General features: G+C 42.8%; 1 long non-coding RNA gene and 1 pseudogene across 1 annotated transcript in view; one reads left to right on the top strand and one right to left on the bottom strand.

Annotated features, from left to right (window-relative positions):
- Nucleotides 1-8,081, bottom strand: part of LOC148774151 (uncharacterized) — a 32,201-nt gene extending 24,120 nt beyond the window's left edge. Inside the window, exon 1 of the long non-coding RNA XR_016036103.1 lies at nucleotides 7,960-8,081. This is a non-coding gene — a long non-coding RNA (uncharacterized LOC148774151). The remainder of the gene's footprint in view (nucleotides 1-7,959) is intronic.
- LOC148774152 (serine/threonine-protein phosphatase 2A catalytic subunit beta isoform pseudogene) lies at nucleotides 3,747-5,260 on the top strand (annotated as a pseudogene).
- Nucleotides 8,082-10,096: the final 2,015 nt, after the last annotated feature.

The following is a 10,096-nucleotide window of genomic DNA, read 5'->3' as shown; positions in this document are numbered from 1 at the left end:
CAGACTTATGTCCATAGAGTCGGTGATGCCATCCAGCCATCTCATTCTCGGTCGTCCCCTTCTCCTCCCGCCCCCACCCTTTCCCAGCATCAGAGTCTTTTCCAGTGAGTCAACTCGTCGCATGAGGTGGCCAAAGTATTGCAGTTTCAGCTTTAGCATCAGTCCTTCCAATGAACACCCAGGATCGATCTCCCCCAGAATGGACTGGATGGATCTCCTTGCGGTACAAGGGACTCTCAAGAGTCTTCTCCAGCACCACAGTTCAAAAGCATCAATTCTTCGGCGATCAGCTTTCTTCACAGTCCAACTCTCACATCCATACATGACCACGGGAAAAACCATAGCCTTGACTAGATGGACCTTTGTTGGCAAAGTAATGTCTCTGCTTTTTAATATATTATCAAGGTTGGTCATAACTTTCCTTCCAAGGAGTAAGCATCTTTTAATTTCATGGCTGCAATCAGCATCTGCAGTGATTTTGAAGCCCAAAAAAATGAAGTCTGACACTGTTTCCACTGTTTTTCCATCTGTTTCCCAAGAAGTGATGGGACCAGATGCCATGATCTTAGTTTTCTGAATGTTGAGCTTCAAGCCAACCTTTTCACTCTCCTCTTTCACTTTCATCAAGAGGCTTTTGAGTTCCTCTTCACTTTCTGCCATAAGGGTGGTGTCATCTGCATATCTGAGATTATTGATATTTCTCCCAGCAATCTTGATTCCAGCTTGTGCTTCTTCCAGCCCAGCGTTCCTCATGATGTACTCTGCATATAAGTTAAATAAGCAAGGTGACAATATACAGCCTTGATGCACTCCTTTTCCTATTTGGAACCAGTCGGTTGTTCCATGTCCAGTTCTGACTGTTGCTTCCTGACCTGCATACAGGTTTCTCAAGAGGCGGGTCAGGTGGTCTGGTATTCCCATCTCTTTCAGAATGTTCCACAGTTTATTGTGATCCACACAGTCAAAGGCTTTGGCATAGCCAATGAAGCAGAAATTGATGTTTTTCTGGAACTCTCTTGCTTTAATTTTTTTTAAAAAAGGAAATTAAACATCACTGGGGCATGTGGAGTGCAAAGAGAGAGGGATACGTGTGCCTGCCTGCATGCAGATTCTGGAGGCTTGTTCACGTGACCCCCAGAGAGCTGGGAGCTGCAGTGAGAGGGGGAGGAGGTGGAGGAGTCAGCAGGGCTTGAGAGGATCATAGGGATTGTCAGCATATAAACAGAATGCATGCATGAGTCCAAGCTATTGAAGAGTGGATATAATCTGGTGGGGAGCAGAAGAGGAAGAAGTAAGAACACTTACTTATGGAACCAGAGGCATGTTTGGCAGTAGCTATCTTGGTGGATTCATAGACTCAACTGATGGGTCAAGTTTTCCTGGATACAGAGATGAGAATGAAGAGTTGAGGAAGGAATGGGCTCAGGAAATTAGTGGAGAGAACAGGCCCAAGTTCTTCATGTAACTAACCCCTAAATCAGAATCTACCATAAGTGCACCAGAGTATAGGATGCCTGCCTGTGCCCAGCAACAAAAAAGGAAAGTGTGTTTTCAGTTTCTGTATTAAGAGGTGGTCTCATCAAGACTCATGTAGTTCACCTTTCTCAAGACATGGGAGCAGATGCTAGTTGCCAAAGAACTTCCCATACTTAAAACTCCCAGGTTCAAAATGTGGGGAAATTTGCTCTGATAGCTCAGTTGTTTAAGAATGTTTTGTTGAAGGACATTTCTGGTGGTACAGTGGATAAGAATCCCCTTGTATTCAGGTTCAACCCAGGGACGCAGGTTCAACCCTGGTTGGGGAAGATTCTGAGTATCTCAGAGCAGCTGATCCCATGTGCTGCAATTACTATCCCATGTGAAGCCCCTGGGCCCAGAGCCTGTGCTCTGCAACAAGAGAAGCCATGGCAATGAGAGGCCAGTGCACTGCAACTAGAAAGGTGCCACCCCCCCCCCCACCCCGTCCCCACTGTCTGCAAGTAGAGAAAGCCCAAGAACTGCAGCGAAGACCCAGTGCAGTCAAAGATAAAAATTAATAATTAAAAAAAACAATAACAAAATGTTTCTCCCTGAGGACAGACAGCTTTCCCAGGACTACAGCCCAGCCAGGAGCAAGCCTCTGATAGGCAACTTAACCAATCCAGACTCCCATTCCACCCCTCCCCCACATCTGACCTTTGTACCCTAAGAGGCAATATTCCTCTGCCTTAATGATCCCAGGGCCAGGTACCAGACAACCAAAGACCACTACTATAACCCAAAGCCTGCTGATACTTATTTATACCAGCCAATCCTAATGTTTTCCCTGCCCTGCCTTGACTTTCCCAAGGAGACCTATTAAAGGTCTAGCCTTTATTTTCCTTTCATCTTTGCCAAGCTGACAGATTTTAATTTTCCTTTTCATTTTTCCTTTCACATTCCGATTTTTCCCATTTATTTATAATGAATTTATTTGGTATTTGCATTTCTTCTTTTCCAAATTGTTTTCTAATAGTCTTTATTTTCCAGTCTCGATGTAGGAATTTTAAAATATTGAATTTAAGGAAGAAAAATCAGCCTCCTGACCTCAGGGAACAGGTGTCACACTCACAGCTAGACCTCAGAGTTACTTGAAGCTGGCCTCGTGCTCACAGCTAGGCCATGTTGTTCTCTTTGGAATAAATCATTTTATAAAATAGAAACATCAAATAAGGATACACTGAAATCATAATAGAGTGAAACAAAACAAGACCATACATAATTTCATTTAAGCACAGAGAAACAGGGCACCGTGCAATTCAGAAAGTACTGAACATCTCCCTGTCCTGGGTAACATGCCTGACGGTTGCAAATGCTCCTTTATCCTTGCTCCAGTCTGCCCCCCTTATAGATGTGATTGATTGGGACACCCAGTCATGTAATTGACCATGCCTCCTGGCAATACTCAGTTTGGAGTAAACCCCTCTTTTCTCCAACCAAATCCCACAATAACACAGTCTTTCTTACACCCTCACTCTAGGATGCCCTGTGGCTCCCCACAGTGTGCTTTCTCCCTGGCTATATCAAGTAGTAAACACAATGTGTTCAACTAGGTGTGTTCCTGGTGGTCTCCGGGTGAAGAATATGGACACATGCTAATATTTTGTCCATCAGATTTTTTAGGTGTCTTTAAATTTGATTATGGACACGTGTTTGCATGCTTGTGAGTTTGTGGTTGCCATAGAAAAGTTTTATTTCTTCTTTGTGTTTTTTTCTGAAATCTCTGGGTCATGCTTAGAAAATTCTTCATTCGACAATTGGGAAATTTTTATGTATATTTTCATTTAGGAGAGATGATGAGGAGAGTGGGGTCCAAGGGTAAAAGGAAACAAAAAGGTGAAATTGGGGGCAAGTATCACTTTACACACACTATGGGGAGGAATAATAGGTAAAGAATTCAAAGGTGGTGGGAATTCTAAGGTTTCCATCTTCTATTTTATACTTTTATAATTTTGTAGGACCAACAGTGTACTTTATAATGGGGTATTAAATAAATACTTTCTCGAGAGAGAGGGAGCCCGGGAGGCGAGAGCGGCGGCGGGCGCCCATCCTCCGGCGGCGGCTGCGCGGAAGCCCCGCACGTCCCCGCGCCCTTCCCCGACGCTCGGGGCGCGCGGGCCGCGGCGGGCGGGCGTCTCCCGGAGGCCGCCGCTCGGAGCCGGCCGAGGGGCCCGAGTCCGCGGCGCCTCCCTCCCTCCGCCCGGGGGCTGGCGGCGGCGGCGGCGGGGCGCTAGGGGAGCGGCGCCCGGCGGGGGCGCGCGGGGGGCGGGCGGCGCGGCCGCCATGGACGACAAGGCGTTCACCAAGGACCTGGACCAGTGGGTCGAGCAGCTGAACGAGTGTAAACAGCTCAACGAGAACCAGGTCCGGACGCTGTGTGAAAAGGCTAAGGAAATTTTAACAAAAGAATCAAATGTACAAGAGGTCCGTTGTCCTGTTACAGTCTGTGGAGATGTGCATGGTCAATTTCATGATCTTATGGAACTCTTCAGAATCGGTGGGAAGTCACCAGATACAAACTATCTGTTCATGGGTGACTATGTAGACAGAGGTTATTATTCTGTGGAGACAGTAACTCTTCTTGTGGCATTAAAGGTGCGTTATCCAGAACGCATTACAATACTGAGAGGAAACCACAAAAGCCGACAAATTACCCAAGTATATGGCTTTTATGACGAATGTCTGCGAAAGTATGGAAATGCCAATGTTTGGAAATATTTTACAGATCTCTTTGATTATCTGCCACTTACAGCTTTAGTAGATGGACAGATATTCTGCCTCCATGGTGGCCTCTCTCCATCCATAGATACACTGGATCATATAAGAGCCCTGGATCGTTTACAAGAAGTTCCACATGAGGGCCCAATGTGTGATCTGCTGTGGTCAGATCCAGATGATCGCGGTGGGTGGGGTATTTCACCACGTGGTGCCGGCTACACATTTGGACAAGATATTTCTGAAACGTTTAATCATGCAAATGGTCTCACACTGGTTTCTCGCGCTCACCAACTTGTAATGGAGGGATACAATTGGTGTCACGATCGGAACGTGGTTACCATTTTCAGTGCACCCAATTACTGTTATCGTTGTGGGAACCAGGCTGCTATCATGGAATTAGATGACACTTTGAAATATTCCTTCCTTCAGTTTGACCCAGCACCTCGTCGAGGAGAACCTCATGTGACCCGGCGCACCCCAGACTACTTCCTGTAAATCCCTCTTGGGAAAACCTGCCTTTGTATGTGGAAGTATATCTGGCTTTTTAAAATATATATATATACACATATATATATTTAGAAACAAAACAACAAAAAAAGCAACAGTAATCTATGTGTTTCTGTAACAAATTGGGATCTGTCTTGGCATTAAACCACATCATGGACCAAAATGTGCCATACTAATGATGAGCATTCAGCACAATTTGAAACTGAAATTAGTTCAACACTATGTTCTAGATCAGTCGGTCTTAACAGTTTGCCTGCTGTATTTGTAGTAACCATTTTCCTTGGGACTGTTCAAGCAAAAAAGGTAACTAACTCCATCTCTTGCACTTACTGGGAAATTTTAGTTAAGAGTGTTTAACTGGCATGGATTAATAGGGTTGGATTTTTATTTTTAAGAAAAATTCACAAGCTAACTTCCACTTAATTCATTACCATTTATTTTATTGAAATGTATAATTAACTGACAAAAGGATTCTTGGGAGTACGTTGTCATAACATTTAAAGAGATTTCCCTTCTTTAAATTACTGTTTTATGTTGATCTGCATATTTCTGTATATTTGTCATGATAGTGCTTGCATTCTACTTGGTGTACTGAGCAAATAAACTTTCTGTTTTAAACAAAATAAATAAATAAATAAATAAATACTTTCTCGTGGCTAAGTAAAGACTTAAGTGCTTGCTTATGTTTAGCAGGTTAACCGGAATGACATCAAGAGTCTCAATGTAATATAGATAAGAAATAGCTCCAATAATGAGTGTTTTTGAAAACTGATGACCTTGAGGTGATAAATTATGTTTAGGCTAACGATGTTAAAGAAAGTGAGAGTGAAAGTGTTAGTCGCTCAGTGGGTCTGACTCTGCGACCCCAAGGACTGTAGCCCACCAGACTCCTCTGTCCATGGGATTTTCCAGGCAAGGTTACTGGAATGGGTAGCCATTCCCTTCTACTGGGGATCTAAGGATCAAACCCGGGTCTCCTGCACTGGAGGCAGATTAAATTTTCTTGAGCCTGCCGTATTTTACAGTAATGTCTAAGACCCACATAACTAAATGCATGAAGATAATTTCAATGTACTTCAACCTATGAGTCATACAGTATCTTGGGAGAATGAAAGCCACTTAGATATGCTCTGTCAAATACAGTAGCTACTAGCCACATATGGCTATTTAAATTTAATTAAATAAAAATTCAACTACTCAGTGATGTTAGCCTCATTTCAAGTGCTCAATAGCCACATAGAGCTAGCACCTACCACGTGGAAAGTGCAGACCTAGAACTCTGAGTAGCACTATTATTGATGACATTAATGGGCCTCAAGTAAGGTACATTAGACCCATTCAAAACCAAAGGGCCAGGACTATTTCTCACACAGATTACATCAGATTTATTTCTGGGATATGGATACATATTAAGCTGGTACCAGCAAATCCAAAATGAGTCAGGAATAAATTTCTCTCTCCTGCCTTCAGGCACAAACTATTCCCAGTTCCAAAGGGGAAACACCTGTCTCCAAAGTCCCTTCCTAGGTGGAGACACTCTGGCATCAAATTTCTAGGGGTATGTTCTCTTTTAGAAGAACAAGAGGCAGAGCCCTAATAAGTAAACGTTGGAAAGCACGGAGTCCAGTTCAGGAAGAGGGAGTCTCGAAGTGAAGAGGAGGCAAAGAGGTGGGTGCTAACTTGGAGTCTCCCTGCTTTACTTAGAACAGTAGTTCTCAAACTGTGGTCTGTGGAACCTTTGAAGTCTCTGAGACCCTACTATGGGATCCATGAGGTAAAAACTATTTTCATGACATTACCAACAATTTATTTACTTTTTTCTTTTAAATATGTATTTCTTATTTTGGCTGCACTGGGTCTTACTGAGGCATGAGGGATTTCTCTAGTTGCAGAGCATGGGCTTTAGCTCAGCAGTTACAACTTAAAGGCTTAGTTGTCCTTTGACACATGGGCTCTTAGTTCCCCCACAGGGATCAAACACTTGTCCCCTGCATTGGAGGGCCATTTCATAACCACTGTTCCACCAGGGAAGCCCATACCTTTTTCACTGTGTTGACATTTGCACTGAGGTAAAAGTTAGCAGAAATGAGCCTATTTCAACAAACAGCAATAGCAGTTATGAATTCTTCACCACAATTTAATTGCAGAATAAAAAAGCAAGTTTCACTGAAAAATATCCAGGTTGTAGTATTAAAAATTATTGTTTCTACAGTCATCAGTCTTGAGTCCACATTTTAGAATATCTGATAGGATGAAATGGGAAATACACATAAAATACTTCTGCTCCATTTTAAAGTACTATGTCCCAAGGAAAATAATTTTTCTGAGTTGACTTAACTTCTTTTTTTATGGAATGCTATTTTCACTTTAAGAATGAATAACACGAAAACTATGATTTTTTAGATTTAGTTATTTGGCATAATGAACATGAGTTTCTCCCTTCCAGGAAATCAACTTACAATATTTATTGCCAATGATAAAATGCAAGCTCTCATTAGAAAATTAATCTTGACAGCTTCCCAGTACTGACAAACTTTTCTAGTGTAAGCTGTGGTGACATTAACAAATGTGATTGATAATCTTAAACGTCAACACTCTAAAATCTATACAACTTGGTAAAGCAATGCATTACTTTTAAAAAAAATCATACATTGATACGAAATTCATTCAATATACAAAACATACCTATGAACTCTTATGCAACAGATTTGGAAATATTCAGTTATAGTTTCAAGTTTCACATTGCAAAATATTATTTATGAAACCTAACATTTGTGTAGTTTTAGTGTTGTAACAAAGATTATTATTATCTGAAAATGTTATTCAAAATACTTCCCTTACCTATATTTGTGTGAGGCTGGATTTTTTTCATTTACTTCAATCAAAAAAAAAAAAAAGAAATACAGAAGCAGATAGCCAAATACTTCAGTCTTCTAATGAGACATATAAGAAAAGAACATAAACTTTTGAAAGAATGTAAAATCTAGAAGGTTCACTTCTCACTATACTATTTCATTTTTAAAAATAGATTTTTCATAAAATATTTTTTAACGTAATGGGTTATTGATATTACAATTGCATCAATAGATTTCTGTTGTTTCGATTTCTAATATGGCCAATGTTCACAGATAAAACACACATAAGTGAAACTATCTTTGAGGTCCCAAGTCGTATACACTGATTCTGAAACCGAAAGTTTGTAAACTTCTGACTTACAGGGTCCTCCAGGCAATAGGAGAGGGGTCAGGGCAAAGTCCCAGGTCCCCGGGCAAGGCTCTCAGGGTCTTAGGGCAGAAGGTGATGTCTGAGAGAGGGAGTCAAACCTCGTGGGATTCCCCACCTCTCTAGGGTTTCACTTTCTCTCCTCTCAAACTGTGTTGGGCCTTTCTGCCTGGATACTCATGACGAGGTTCCAGTTCTCACTCCCATTGCGTATCTGGTTTTTGGAAGCCAATCAACGTCACCATCGTTCCTGGTTTTAGGGTCTCTAATCGCCCCTCAAACTGTGTCTGGCCTTTCTGCCTGGATATTCATGACGAGATCCCAGTTTTCATTCCCATTGCGTATCCAGTTTCTAGAAGCCAATCAGTGTCCATTCCTAGTTTCAAGGTCTCTACCGACCTGCCCGGGTGGATTTTCAGGCTCGGATGGTAGGGGATTTAGGAACTCAAGCACTTCGCTGCTTTTAGGGTCCCGGAGTCTGACCAAAATCTGAGAGACGGGGGTTCTGTAGGGGGAGGAGCAGGGGTTCTGTAGGGGGAGGAGCCTGCTGCGGCGCAGGACCTTTAAGGCAAATTCGCCGCACGCGGCCAGACTCCACACTTACTTGGGCTAAGAAGAAGCCTGCCGCGATTTGTTCTATATTTTTTTTCAGGTTTTCGTCCAGAACAGGCTGAACTGCGCAGCTTGAGGCCTGGCTCAGCTATAGCCTGTGGGGCCCTGGGAAGCCTCCCCTCTGGGACCCATGACCCCAAACCTGGATCATCCTCGGAGCCAGAAATTAGATTTGGGTACAGGAATTCAGTTCAGTTCAGTCGCTCAGTCGTGTCCACGCGACCCCATGAACTGCAGCACGCCAGGCCTCCCTGTCCATCACCAACTCATGTCCATCGAGTCGGTGATGCCATCCAACCATTTCATCCTCTGTCATCCCCTTCTCCTCCTGCCCTCAATCTTTCCCAGCATCAGGATCTTTTCAAATGAGTCAGCTCTTCACATCAAGTGGCGGAATATTGGAGTCTCAGCTTCAACATCAGTCCTTTCAAAGAACACCCAGGACTGATCTCTTTTAGGATGAACTGGTTGGATCTCCTTGCAGTCCAAGGAACTCTCAAGAGTCTTCTCCAACACCACAATTCAAAAACATCAATTATTGGCACTCAGCTTTCTTTATAGTCCAACTCTCACATTCATACGTGACTACTGGAAAAACCATAACCTTGACTAGACAGACCTTTGTTGGCAAAGTAATGTCTCTGCTTTTGAATATGCTGTCTAGGTTGGTCATAACTTTCCTTCCAAGGAGTAAGCATCTTTTAATTTCATGGCTGCAGTCACCATCTGCAGTGATTTTGGAGCCCAAAAATTTTGGGCTGATTTTGCAGTCACTGTTTCCCCTCCTTCCCCATCTATTTGCCATGAAGTGATGGGACCGGATGCCATGATCTTAGTTTTCTGAATGTTGAGCTTTAAGCCAACTTTTTCACCCTCCTCTTTTACTTTCAAGAGGCTCTTTAGTTCTTCTTCAGTTTCTGCCATAAGGGTGGTTGTCATCTGCATATCTGAGGTTATTGATATTTTTCCTGGCAACCTTGATTCCAGCTTGTAGTTCTAGCCCAGCATTCCTCATGATGTACTCTGCATATAAGTTAAATAAGCAGGGTGACAATATACAGCCTTGAAGTACTCCTTTTCCTATTTGGAGCCAGTCTGTTGTTCCAGGTCCAGTTCTAACTGTTGCTTCCTGACCTGCATACAGGATTCTCAAGAGGCAGGTCAGGTGGTCTGGGATTCCCATCTCTTTCCGAATTTTCCAGTTTATTGTGGTCCACACAGTCAAAGGCTTTGGTATGGTCATTAAGCAGAAATAGATGTTTTTCTGGAACTCTCTTGCTTTTTCGATGTTCCAGCGGATGTTGGCAATTTGATCTTTGGTTCTTCTGCCTTTTCTAAAATCAGCCTGAACATCTGGAAGTTCACAGTTCACATATTGCTGAAGCCTGGCTTGGAGAATTTTGAGCATGACTTTACTAGCGTGTGAGATGAGTGCAATTCTGCAGTAGTTTGAGCATTCTTTGGCATTGCCTTTCTTAGAGATTGGAATGAAAACTGACCTTTTCCAGTCCTGTGGCCA

The sequence above is a fragment of the Moschus berezovskii genome, chromosome 23 (genome assembly GCF_049115385.1).
Source record: "Moschus berezovskii isolate FMDL1 chromosome 23, NW_MosBer_1.0, whole genome shotgun sequence".
In the NCBI taxonomy this organism is placed as follows: Eukaryota; Metazoa; Chordata; class Mammalia; order Artiodactyla; family Moschidae; genus Moschus; species Moschus berezovskii.
Note: the sequence above shows the minus strand (reverse complement) of the source record. Positions and strands in the feature narration are given on the sequence as shown.